General features: G+C 33.3%; 1 long non-coding RNA gene across 1 annotated transcript in view; it reads left to right on the top strand.

Moving 5' to 3' along the window:
• LOC143915625 (uncharacterized) overlaps positions 1-13,987 on the top strand; it is a 164,018-nt gene extending 150,031 nt beyond the window's left edge. The window contains exon 5 of the long non-coding RNA XR_013260921.1: positions 13,527-13,987. This is a non-coding gene — a long non-coding RNA (uncharacterized LOC143915625). The remainder of the gene's footprint in view (positions 1-13,526) is intronic.
• The last annotated feature ends 717 nt before the right edge of the window (positions 13,988-14,704 follow it).

The following is a 14,704-nucleotide window of genomic DNA, read 5'->3' as shown; positions in this document are numbered from 1 at the left end:
ATTATACACAGGCAATTTGCTAACATTTTAACTTTATTACATTGTCATAATATTATGTAGTGGCATTTTTTTTTTAATTTTAAATACTAAGGCTGAAATGGATTATCCCTCTATCTTTAAACATATATATACCTACGACTAAGCATAGGTTTTTTTGCGGAAATAAAAATAACATTTCATCGTTGGCATCAATTTTTTTTTTATTACAGAACTTCGTGCATTTCACCAACTAATTATTATTGTTGCAAAGCGTTAATCTTCCTCTATTTAACTATATACATTTTGTTGATAATATGTGCCCAAATTCAGTTTATATGTAGCTTCACAAAAAGATGAACGTGGCATAACGTGCAAAGGTCCGTTTATATTTCCCAAAACAGCACGTCAACAACTCGGCCCAACAGTGTACGGAAACGACTGCTTCTATTCATACTATACGGCACCCCCGTTTACAGCACGTTCATATTTATTTTTGACGTGTGCACGGCAAAATCGGCTTGCATACACATTACAGAGTGCGACGATATGGCACAATATTGCTTTCATCGTATCTTCAAGTCAAAATTGTCGCAATATGACGTTTCTGAAAATATTTATATACGCATGCGCACTTTAACTAGTACGGGTGCACTCACTACTTTGTCACGTCATGCGTGAATATTTCGACAGTGGCCAAAGAAAACCAGCAATGCTTAGTGCGTTGCTGGTTTTGCGTGACATGTACTGCTATATAGTATGAATAGATCGTTTCGGTTACTGCTGTTTTGGTACGCCACGTACATATTACGGAACATATGAATGTGTCCAAATAGAAGGATTTTTTTAGGCGGGGGCTGAAACATGGATCCAACCCATCCTCCGCCTCCCTCCCAAGCGATTAACAAAACCTAAACTTTTTATAAGCTTTTTTCGTACGAAATATGAAAAAGGCATTGAATTAAAATAAAATTTTGTTAATTAAATGTTTTTTTTTCTTAATATTTTATTCAACATGGAGAGCACTGGCCAAGGTGCTCCAAATTACTCACAAAAATCAACTGAGGACCTCTGGTATGACATTCAGCGAAATTGTTATCATTTTCTAGTCAATTTCCAAATGACGATATGTGTATTTAAATGAGAATATAATCCTTATTTCCACACTTCTCTTCATGTTTTACGAAAATGCAGTTTTCCAAAGCCGAAATAAATTCGAAAGCACCAAAAAGTCACAACCACAATAAATGTGATGTATTACCGTTGAAAGTAGAAATAATACTAAGTTTTCTTCAGGATTACAGAAACAAAAAATAAAATTTACCGAAAATATTGTATTCTTTAAATTTTGCTTGATTCATTTTAGTTCAAAAAGTACCGGTACAATATTCTATATTTTGATCCGAATGAAACATTTATACGTCAATTTAATTCTCATAATTATAATATACTATTTTTTTAATTTAGGGGGGGGCTGGCGCCCCCATAAACTCCCCTGGCTGCGGCCGTGCGATATATAATATAATGTTAAAAAGAATATTATTCGTACTGTTGTTTATGTGCAATTGCTGACTCACGCTATACTTGTAAAAACAAACCTTAAATCGTCTTTTCTTCAGGAAAATACTATTGTGCGTGATATTTATGAAATTTTAAATGTATAAAATCAAACTATTGCTGAAAATTTCTTCACAGCTATTCTCAGGTAGGTAAATCGCTTTCGAAAATCAGTGGACACCCCTGATGTAGAGAAACGGGTTCGTGCCGGTGTGGCCTCTGTCAATCTCGGGGTCAAGTTTAAAACGTCAATTATAAAACGGCGGATGTGGATGGTACGAACGGGATCAAGTGGTGTGATTCATAAATCATAATTTGTGCTATTGGTGAACGAGTAAATCACCGAGCGATCGATCGTAATGCTGTGACGGATCAATCTCGAATATCTTACGTCGTGTATACATGGGTTGAGTAATTAATTACGATCGACAGTGTGGGGGGAGTAAGAGAATGTCATTACAAAAGGTCATCAATGGCTTTGCATAAAGGGCATCATAAAAAATAAATTGATTCGTTTCGTCAAAGTACCTTGAATCTGCTATATGTATGTATATATGAACGAATGCCTGGATGTACTATGAAGAAACGACAACGAGCATCATTCATTAAAAAATATGATCACATAGTTTAAAGATTCGATATTTCTAAAGCACAGAATGTTTGTGCCTTTTTAATTTTCTTTCTTTTTTTTATGAACACATGTATAAATATATATATATATATATATATATATATATATATATATATATATATATATATATATATATATATATATATATGTATGTCTGAACATACAAATATCTAATACTATAGCATACGAAACCGTGCATATTACATATTATATTTAAACATACCTATACGCACCAAAAGATACTTATTTTCATCGTAATTTTCCTCATAGGTGTTGTGTAGAACTAGTATTTTAGCATTTTAGATACGATTAGGATGTAAATATCCGTTCAATTATGGTATGCACATATTTTAACACCGTCGCAACGATTGTGATACCTATTGGCCAGAGGCGATCTCTCCGTTCTTTATTACGTGTTTGCGAAAACAAATTGATGCACTGTCGATCTGATGCATTGCACGTAGGGTGACCACATTTTCAAATGAAAAAAATATCTATAAATAATCCTATTGCCGCATCGAATTGCTATGCACAATACTACTGGGTATGTGCAATGGTCGGCAGACGAGCCAAAATGAATAGAACTCGAATTCATATTCGAAAAAATAGCCAATATTGTAAGATACTGTAATTCAGGAATCAAATTTATATTCTCATAGATAAAATAAAATTGATATTACATACTTCACGAAGTTATACCAATTACATTGAAAATTATGTTCGGCAACTTAGCATTTGTGACATGGTCTTCCTACACTGTTACTAAGAAATATAGCAACTTAATGTAAATTTACATTTCAAAAGTCGAAATATTCATATGTGATTAAATAATTGACTTTCTGGGAATACAATTGAACGAATGGCCAAAACAAAGGAATATTCTAAGAAACAGAAAAATAATTTCTCAGCAAATGAATCTTCCACGGTAGTTCATTTGTGCCCAGTGGTGGATTTGCTCACAGACAGTTGAAGAGGAGCCCATAGCATTTTTTTTAAATAAATTTTTAATAAAATATTATAGTTTTTCTATACAAATCCAATATGACATCGTGAAAGTTGAATCACTTTTTAAAAACGTTTCCACAAAATATTTCATTATGTTACTGAATGCAACACCCGAGAAGCTCCATTATTTGGACTTATTGGCCATAACATATTCATGAAAACAATTTCAGCGTCCTCACCTTGAACTTAGTGTGCAAATAACATTTTACTTTTATTGCTTTCTCATTATATCACAGACGATAATTAAAGTCAACGTCTATATCCGCACGTATGTATTACCAAAAATGCATTAAGTACGTTCGGTAATTCAGTTTAAATCGGACAATCTAGCACCCACCTCCTCGTGGTCTACACCGAACAGATTTTTTAATTCAAAGTTGCTTATTCCAAAAAAAATATTAACGTTTCTTACAAAGGAAAGCTTTATAATATTTTATGCACAATATATTGGAAAATATTTTATTTGTAATGTGGGTATTTTTGGCACCCGGCCCTGTATATTTTTATTTACAAGGCTCTTCTATATTTCCCTTCGCTCATTGGTCTAACAACATATTACATACATATATGCATTATATCCTACATTCTTCCGATCGTTTTGAAACTTTGCCATTTTGCACGGTTTGGTCGATAGATATTTAAATCAATTCCGCCAGTATGATGGTGAAAATAATCGTAATAGACACGTTTAAAAATGCAAGCATCTTGACTTTTTATATGCGACAGTCCAATTGCACACACCAGTTTGTTCATGAACATACTAATTTGTTCATACACGAACTATTGATTTTAGTTTAAATGCTAGCAGTCCAAAGCTAGCTTCTAATAAACTCGCCAGATGTTTTAGCTGTCATAACTTTCAAGTTGTCCAAGCCTTTGAGATGTCAACACGCCAAGTTTTGAAAAGGGAAATCCTATGGAAATCACATTACAACTTCGCTATAAGTTCCATTTTGGCTAATTTTTAAAATACTGAAACCTATTCCAGAATACGTTTATATATACATACATACATACATATGTAGAGGGTAGGACGAAAGATTGAGAATACTCAATTCGTTCAACGATTACTAGCTCGTTCTGTACACTATAACTGCTCAGATTGGTTCATGTATGAACAAACTAGTATGTTCATGAACGAATGAAATGTACACTTGGACTGTAACATACATATACATATGTATATAGAAATTTCTAACGCCTATCGAAGTAAATACACCACTGATTATGAGCCGTAACACTATGGAGAAAAAAATTTCAAGCTGTTTACCAATCTCCGATAATAGATGAATTCGAATAAAATCCAGTATTTCTAGTGTTTCTATTAAAACTAAATACCAGAACTTCTGATGAGGAAATTCCAAAGAAAATCACTAGAAATAGACACCAATCTTCGGCGTCGGTGTTTCGAGTGCACAGAAAGAGCTAAAGGACATTTGGAAATACGCATTTTCCAGATTTCTCGAGATGATAATCGCTTGGTCATCTATGCAGTCTCTACTATAATTTACATCTTTCACGATGGTACGTTGTACCAATTTTCTTCTAATTTCAGCTAATGACCGTGTTTGCGTTGCCGCGCATGTATAAATCTGCAGGATTTATCGTACGGGACACGCAGACTCGGGATAGAGACCTTAGAGTCCTGATTGCCCGGCAACTCGTGCTGTTAAATTATCGTCTTTCAACGGCGATACGCGGCAGCGATAGCCAACCGGCGGTTTTCGTGCCGCCGGGGCCCCGGCTATTATTACCACCGACCGATCGCTATAATTTATAGCTCAATTTGACCAACAAGAGCGGCTCAACACTTCGCAACACCTTAGGGTATCTGACTCTTTCAGACACCGAAGGGTTAAAACTACAATTGGAATTGATCAAAAGGAATTGATTCTGTGTATGTTATTATTCGGAATAAATATTCCGAATAAATCGTATAGCTTCCACCTATACTCGTTTTAAAAGGATGACTCAGAAGGCTTCGATTTTCTCAGTGGGAGTGTCCCAAGGAATGATCATCTTAACTTCATTGTTTGTGTAGGAACATGAAGTTTAAGCGAACATGCTCATTAGAGATGAGTAAACTTGTGAGAAATCTCCACAGATTACTATTAGATACATACATATATAATTGTCGTATAAAGTTGACAGAAATTAAATGAACAGTGAATAAATATGATCTACATATGTATATTTGATGCTAAGATTTGTCTTATATCAATTATTGGTAGCTTTTTCATTGATTAATCCCTTTTACAAGGATTTTTTTATCACCCGTACCTTCATAATTATTATACCTTCATAAAATCAAAATCTAGTGTTGCTATGCCAAAAGTTAGTATTGGAATCCATAGTCGGATATAGGCATAATTACTGTCTAACTAGTAACTGCATAAATAATTATTTGCTAGCAATCGATCTCATCTTTTAAACCTGCTGGAAAACGATTGACTATTCTATAATGCAGACCCGTACTAAGCCTGTCTTTAATAATGAAGATGTCATGCTCCAATTATAAATTTGACGTAAACTTTTTAGTCATCCGAAATATTATGCGGCTGTGTTTGCTATAACTGTACTTTACTCTGGAATGATTATATGGCTAAATTTTATCTCCATTAAACTTTCAGATCTTCCATTTCTTTGACAACACATGCAAGATTCCTCTAATAATGGACAATATTGTAAAAAAAGTTGAAATGTAAATGTAACTATGTTTAAAATAATGTATATCCATAGAAATACAACCTTTATTATGATATAATACAAAGTCTCCAAAGAATTTCACACTACGTTTTCCAAGTACGGAATGTCATAAGGCCAAATCTAAAGTTTTTGTTAGTCCCGATGTTGCTTGCCACTTTGTTGCTATTTAATGACAACGATAATGGTCACCATTCCATTCCATCCTCGGCTACCATATAGCCGAGACAACGGCGACCAGTTAAGATAACGACGGCCAGATGGATGCTGCACTAATTGCACATGTCGAAAAAAGAAATGCAAATGCAACGGCCGGGTGGGTGCTCTTATCTTGGACGTGCTAACTCGTCCGAGTTTTTGCACTGGACTTAAGTCCAAAGGAGCCGACTTAACCATCGAAACGATCGTCTGTATCCATGCGAACTTTATGCCCTTATGCTAATGCGTGTGCGTTTAACCGATTTCATCCAGAGAGCATATGCGCTGCATGTGCAATTATGTAGATGCCACAAAAACTCGGAGTGTTTTTACAGACATTCCGCATAAGAGTAAGGTTAATTGAATGTTTGATAAGACATTCTGCAAAATATTAGCGCCATCTATGTACATATATGTACATTGTACTGAAGTCTCTTGGTAGATTAGGACAAGATTACACTCGGATACTAATTTTTGTAAAAAAATCCATATAAGAATATCTTTAATTGATTATTATCCTGATTATCCTGATTCAGTCAATTCCTTTCCACCAAGCAGTCTTGGAATCCCCTATAGCTCTTAAAAATCCTATTCTATTACTCTCAATATATGTACTACAGTAGATGCAAAGTATTATACAACAACATAGCAAATAACTTTCTTAACCTAATTGATTCATCGACTATAAATTTACCATATCTTTTTCACCATTAAACATTATCCATCACCACCCTCTTCGCGTTATATTCTTGTGTGGCTGTTTTTTTTATAACTCGTACTCATAATTACTTGGTACATTTAAAAATATTTTATATAAGTACCAGTGGCGTACCGTGACTTAAAACAAGGAACTAGGCATGAAAAAAATAAACATATTATTTTATTTTTATTTTGAATTATAATAATCTGTTTTGAAGTGATGAGTAAAATTTTTAATTTTTATGTTATTAAAAATATCCTAAGTAGCCTATCTTTCTTAATTAAATCTTGTTTGTCTTCAAAACTTAATCTTCTGAATGATTTTTCGGTAGGCCTCGTTATTTTTCGATAGGCCTCCGCATGAAGCAAATTACTCTCTGATGATTGAGAAAGTGCAAAAAGCATTTCTTCGTTTCCTATATACATAGGAAAGAATATACATAGATATTACCCATATCTCTACTATCCCTACTTCTTTCCTTTTGGACATGCTTGGTTATAATTCTTTAATTACTATAATTGCTATTGTTTTTTTATGATTATGTATACATGTATTATTGTTTATGTATAAACGTATGTTTATATTTATTTTTCTTTCTATCTTTTTCTTTTATAATACATTCCTTTCTTTGTTGTTTTTTATAATTTGTAATTATTATTTAGTTAGTTATTTGTGTATATACATATATGTTTTGTTTTTTTTATGTCTAATTTCTTTAGTTATTATTTTGTTTCTTTTCTTTTCTGTTATATTCTTGACCATTGTTGCGCATTAGGAATTCCTGTTATGCTACAATGGTCCAAACTTTAAATAAATAAAATTTGTTTCTGCGCGCTCTGCACTGATTTGATCTGAGGGAATCATTTCGTGAGCCGAGTCCCTTGCCATATTTGTACTTAAGAAGTTCTGTATAAATATGTGTTATTTTAAGAAATAAAAAAAATAGTTCAGAAATATGTTTGGTAGACACAAACCAGAATATTCTAAGTGAAAATTCCATAGACTTTGAAGACACGAGTAAATTAAACAAAACTTTGTATTCGACAGCACGCCCATACGTAACAATTTGCCAGTACAGAACTTCGCTAGCCCAAGTGAACAATATTAATAGAGACAAAAATCTTAATTTGTTGTAATTGAATTTTTGATATTTTTAAATTTTAGATAAAACATTTTAGGGGACTAGCCTAGTCCTTCTAGCAGCTAAAGGGACACATTTAGCTAGAGTTTACCCCAATGATGGCACGCCACTAATCAATCCACAACCAATCCTCTTCAACTTGTATCGAGATTTTTTAGTACAGTAGACTAAACACAGTCTGACTGATTCTAAATCAAATTTAACTACATATACAAAATATACATACAAGCGAGGCAAAACATACATACAATCATACTGTAGCGCCGCCGCTCCTATGCACGTGCCACCACTGCATACAATAACAAAAACATGAGTAAGACAATAAAGACAGCAAACAAAAACAAGGATAGCTTCCATTGAAAACAACCACTTTCCCTCGTTCTTCCATATTTTCAATTACACCTGAAGTCGCTTTTTAGAATCCTCTATAGTCAAGCATATTGAAATAATTGTTAAATGCATCTCAAATTATAATCAGCAAATTGAAAAAAGATACACAGTTCACAAGATCGTCGGTATTCTACTCTGGGAGAATTTTATTTATTTCACATACTGGAGACTCGGTGTCTTGGAATTACTATATGTATACTACGTATAAATATAGACTATTCTCGACCAGTCAATTGAACGACATCGTACAATCGAACTAAATGCAATTTGAAGCAACACACTCCACTGATTGATGATAATTTTGTTCAAAATGAATTGCTGGTGGCACTCACGCGAACATGTCCGAACTGCTTTTACATTGTACGAAGTCTTACTTTGTAATGTGCCGCTATTCGAAAAGAATGGTGATCGATGCTGAAGAATGTCGGTCTGAAACAAACAGGTCCATTTAATCGTTGAACCCTTAAGGGCAGACAGCTAAAAAGTTACACCCAGAAGTGGCAAAAATCCGCGGCGCGAACTTCAAATGGTATAATGAATTTTTAAAGACGAAGAAAGCAAAAGAAGTCCCAACACCCAGTGCAGAGCAGCGCATTGATTGACACTCACTTCTTTTAATGGTTCTAAGAAACACCAAGTCTTATCGATCAATGTCGGTGGACTTTAAGTAGCGTAACGCTGACAACCGGTGACATATTGAGCCGATAGATCGTCGCTAGGATTAGGCATTGATGAATTTATATCAATCAATGATGGATTTGGTAGTGTATTCATACTTTCGAGCTGATTGAAATACATGAATTTTTTTCATAGCGTAAATTGGCATATCAAACTTTCGACAGTTAGGCGGGCAATGCACTCGCAGAAAATCCAGTGAAATTTAAATAATCTACATTCTAGATGTAATGAAACCGCTTAGCATATTATAATTAGTTGAATCATCACAGGTTACATTCTGCGATACGCATAAAAAAAATTGTTATAAAAAAAGCACATTTTTCCATGTTTAAAAGCGTCATGTTTATTCACATGTGTTTTTGCGCGTACATAACCTTCGTTTTAAATGAGCAATTTAAACGCTCGCATTAATTCGATTTCGTATGCCGGTTTTCGATTTTTATTCGTCGTAAAAATCAACGTATTGATCATTAAGAATGAGATTAAATTATTGGGAGAATTTATTTTTAAATCAATATTAATATTACAATCAATATTAAACAAATAAAATTCAATTATATTCTAAATCGGCAAGTTTAATTTAAGTTTATTGCATTTTTACTATTGGATATTGATAATCGTCAGGTTTGAATAAATCTTTAGCATGATTACACATTATTTTATAATTTAATCCTCCATGATGTCATACCGACATCTATGGTATTTAACTTGTACATACATATAATATATAAATTTATAGATTATAATTTTTTAAATCATACTCAAATAGTGTTGACATAGAAGGTAGTGTATTTTTTGTCAATTTGATGGCAGAACCGTTTCAATAATGAAATCAGAAAAATTTGCAAAATCACAAATATCCAAGTCTGGCCAGTAGCACTACAGATTATATTTCAAATAAATTCTTTACAATCGAGGTCAACCGGCAACCTCTCGGTGGTTGGCACTAACGCAATCACCGAGCTATGCTACTTACTGGCTTGTATGTACAAAAGGTAAATTTATATTTTTCATAAACATAAACTAGAGATATTCCATTTTTTTTTCGTTTTAATTGCGAATAAAACGTGCTAATAAAATTCAGTAGCAATGGTTTGTAATTACGCTTTTAATACTGAGTGCTCGGCATAATTATTTTAATGGCAATATTTAGCGTACGCCAATGGATTTAAATGCCTCAAGTACGGGCGTCTGAACCCACGTATGAAATCTTCTGGTCGACAGATTTAAACTCGAAGAGATAATTTTCCGATTCCAGCCACTGCATACTAATTGCATGCTATGCACATAAATAAAATTGTAATACACTGTAAATATGCAACGGTGCGTCGTCCCAGCCTTTACGACAACGCTATGCAATCACAGAATAGATTTAGACATGGTAATTGATAATGTCCACTTGTAGAGTATACGCCGTATGTAGTAGCGTGTTACAAATTTAAAATCGGCCACGTACATAACCTCTGTAAAATACTGTAATACGTGTCGCTCGCTATATTCATCGCGGTCGAGTTGTAATTTTATAATAGCACTGTATAATGTATATCGGTGGGGATTACAGCGTAAGAAGTTTCTGCTTCTGATGATGATGATGATGAGGGTGGCAGATGTCGACGCTTGCGGTTAAACGTCCATATAATACGACTAGAAATTAAAAGCTTCTTATAACAGTGATCTCGTAGGGGAAATCGTTATCTAATAACCGTATAATAAACATTGGATTGTACAATGTCGTTAATAGATAAGTAGTAATACCACATCAGTCGACATTTCCACTTTCTTATTTAATGTTTGTATTAAGGTCCGTTTGTATTATCCAACGGGGTATATCCTCAATATACCCAATATTTAATCGCCATAGTTCTTTATCAACTCAAAATAAAATAAAATTATATCGCGCGCTCATATTACCATTATTAACCTACGCTTCACCCCTATGGAATAACGCCTCGAATACGAACCTTTCCAAACTCCAAATTTCACAAAATAAATCCCTAAAATTAATTTATAACACACCCATACATACTAATTTGAAAAAACTGCATGCCATAAATAATATTCCGTTAGTAACAGACATTACTAACGAACTAACCGGTAGATTCTATGACAGAATCACTAATACCCATACTAACACACTTGTGAACAGTCTCGGTGATTACAACACAATTTTTCACATTTTTCACATTTTACACATTTTTCTTATTTCGTCTACCCATTCTCCTTGCATCCTTTCTTTCACCCTTTTACATTCTTTCAGGTACCATTCTAGCACTTATTTTTTCTATCTATCATTCATTTTCTAGCTATGTAACCCATTGCCATTTAAATATCTTCACCTCCTCCACTATATTCACTAACCTTGTCATACTTCTCACCCACGTATTCCATTTCTCATCTCTCCTCGTTATGCCGATATTACAGTGTTCCATAATTTTTTGAGTGCAATAGACTTTGTGTAGCATCTTGGCGTCTTGGGATTCAATATCCAATACATATGTACATATACAAATATATACTTATATGTATGTTTGTACTTATTTATATAAATAAAAAAGCTGTTGTTTATATGTATGTATATATGTACTTATGTATATTGATTTAAACATCGTACTTGGTTTTACAACAAATGTTATCAAATTACATGCATGTAGATTGTCTCTAAAAAAAGTAAGAAGAGGTATGTAAAAAGCAACAGACTCCATCGATTGATATATGAAGTTGTTCTGAATGGCTGTGCATGTACTTCTTAATTATTTCTAACTAAAGATGAAAGCACATAATCTTAATACACTTCTTTTTCTTCTTAATACATATTTATATAATACCTATATATAAAATTCAGTTTAGTAAAAGTAATGGATGAAACTTCAATCTTGTAAATCATTTTCAACACAAAATTTCATGGAAAAATACTGCGTAGGATGCCATATCATATTTCACTTAAAGAAGAAAGAAATTCAGTACCTTTTAGCTTTAAAGCCTGTATTTAGTACGAATCGTAAACATCGACAATGGGGTCCATAAATATTTCATTCATACTTACATACATATATGCGGACGAGACTTTTAATCACCGAGAGAGTTTCATATCCAGCCGAGCTTCAAAAACCGGTAGTAATTGATTTGACAGCCAAAAAAATACCTGCTGTCCGATAATAATGCCAAATGATTTATGCGCGGCCGTAAAAAAAAGAAATAACCACGGGAAGTTATCGGCCGTTTTTATTGCATTCTCCCAAAATGATTTTCATCAACGTGTGTGTGTTTGAGGTGACGCCTCGGGCGCTCAACGTGTTAGAATGCTTGACCTCAGGTGTCATCGGACAACCCGGCGCCATCGCGAATGATTTTGAAAATGACGATTTTCTTGCTTTTCCTTTAAAACTCTCTCATAAACTGATTTACATAAAATTTTTTTTCATGGCTACTTTTAAAACTAGACTTAAATTTTGTATTCATTTGATAATACTGTACAAATTCATTAATTTTATGATGTCAGCAAACGACAAGTACATATGTATGTTCATACATCTTCGTCTCCCTCACAAATGAGTGATTGAAAAGTTCTATAGATTTTCAATTGTCTCAGAATCGTTCATGCTGCAAAACCACAATGATTTACTCAATATTGTCTTCCCTGTCTTTCCATTTATACAAATGTTGTGAATGAATTTTAAAATAATCATTAAAGTGATATTAGGCTAAGATACTATGATAAAATATGCACATATGTATATATGTAAGTGAAGGGTACATCTGTGTAATCATTTTATGCAGAAAAGTTTATATTGTAATTTATAAGCCACCAGCATGGCTCGGTGGTTGGGTTTTTACCCAACGCCGAGAGGTGGCTGGGTTCCATTCGAAAATAATTTATTCTGAGTTACATATCTGTAATGCTGATGGTCAGACTTGGACATTGTGACTCCAAGTCGATCGTTTCGACCACTATTTTAATATGATTTATGTACAATAAAATTTATGTACAAAAATTCATAGATGCCTCATTAATTTCGAGTTCTTCAGTGTCTCGTTATTCAGCAACTTATGTAAAAAAATGCTGCATTGTTTATAATTGGCCAGGAAGACGCAATGAGGTTTACCTGGTATATATGTACATATGTAAAATAAAATATGGATGATGGTTACTCATTTGACGTCTTCACCAACCCTTAAAAATAATTATTACATTTAAATGGGTGAATAAATAAATGTCCTGTTCAGATCAGAAATTGAAACTATAGCTAACTTCCATAAACCTAGGTAGTTTATTTTTTGAAATTTTTAGAAGATTTGTATACAATTTCAATCTTAAGCTTCAAATGTACGTATACACTTGTACTTTGTATAATATCAAACAAAGATACTTAACTATAAAAAATGCCGATTTGTGTACACGCGCGCACAACGGAGGCTGAGGGGGTCAAAGGAAGAAGCAGTAAGATTTATTGGAAGTAAAAAACTGATTTATAGAAGCTCATAAAGAAATTGATTGTTGTTGTCGGTTTATGGAGAGCTTTAAGTGACTGTGTGGCTTTATATGACAGGTCATCACTTTGTCGCGGTCGGAACGTGCTTGAGATTTATTGTTGTCGACAAAAGGCCCTCGAGGCTGCTGCCACAACCACCGCATCGCACGTGAGAGCAGGTGCCTTTGTTTCCACACTTGACTTGAAAAATATACACCTATAAATGTATATCTAATGAAGAAATGCGACAGGAAAAAATAGTGAAGAAAAGAAGACTAAGATCGACGCAGTGTCGAATTAGCGACTCTCAGACAGCGCACACTGAGATGATTTAGTGGTTTATTTAGAAAAAAATATTTTCATTACGTGTATTTTTTTTTAAATCAAATGTATTAACAACACAGATATCAATATGGATTTATAAGTAATTAAATAATTTATTAGCATTTTACAAAAAAAAAAACCACGGACTTACTAATACATCTATGTATGTGTGTAAGTAAATTACTTGTGTCGAAATGTTTCACACAATTCCTTATTATTTTTGTGTTTTTTTTCTTCAATTTTAATAAGAGTAAAATATCAAAAAGAAATGATTGTTCAAAAAAAGTGGAGGGTTTCAATTCAATTCTATAAATTGTTTTGAAACCCCACAATTTTTTGGTATGTTACGATGTAGAGTATTCATATAACAAAATTCCCGTCGCTTCAGAGAATTATTTTAATCACCAGATTTAAATTAAATACTGAAACGCAAATAATATAAAGCTATTGATTGCTTCATTTTCATAAATACATATGTACGTGTGTATAAATAAAACGTACCTATACGTTCATATATGTAAATACATATATGTATGTGTATGTACATACATACACATATATCAGTTGGGTACCGTCATTGGACAAGAAGGACTAGGCTAGTCCCCTAAAATCTCTTACATAAAATTCAATGATATTCAAACGTCTCCTGAGAGAGGTTCTAAAATTCAAGGGAGATTTAAATTTTATTGCATTGTTCCATTACTGACTTCGTCGTATATTTTACAAGGAGACTGTGTTCTAACGTCACATGTGGGACGATTCTTGGACATGATGTTGTAAATCAAATAAAATAATGCTTAATAAAACCCGTGTTAAATTTAAAATCGGTTTATTATATGCAGCCTATGACTAAACAGAAAATTTACGATTTGAGTTTAGCAACTATAAATACATATAATACATATATATGTTCAAATGTACATTGCAAAATC

This window comes from Arctopsyche grandis, chromosome 8, assembly GCF_051622035.1.
Source record: "Arctopsyche grandis isolate Sample6627 chromosome 8, ASM5162203v2, whole genome shotgun sequence".
In the NCBI taxonomy this organism is placed as follows: Eukaryota; Metazoa; Arthropoda; class Insecta; order Trichoptera; family Hydropsychidae; genus Arctopsyche; species Arctopsyche grandis.
This window is presented reverse-complemented; position numbering and strand designations above follow the sequence as displayed.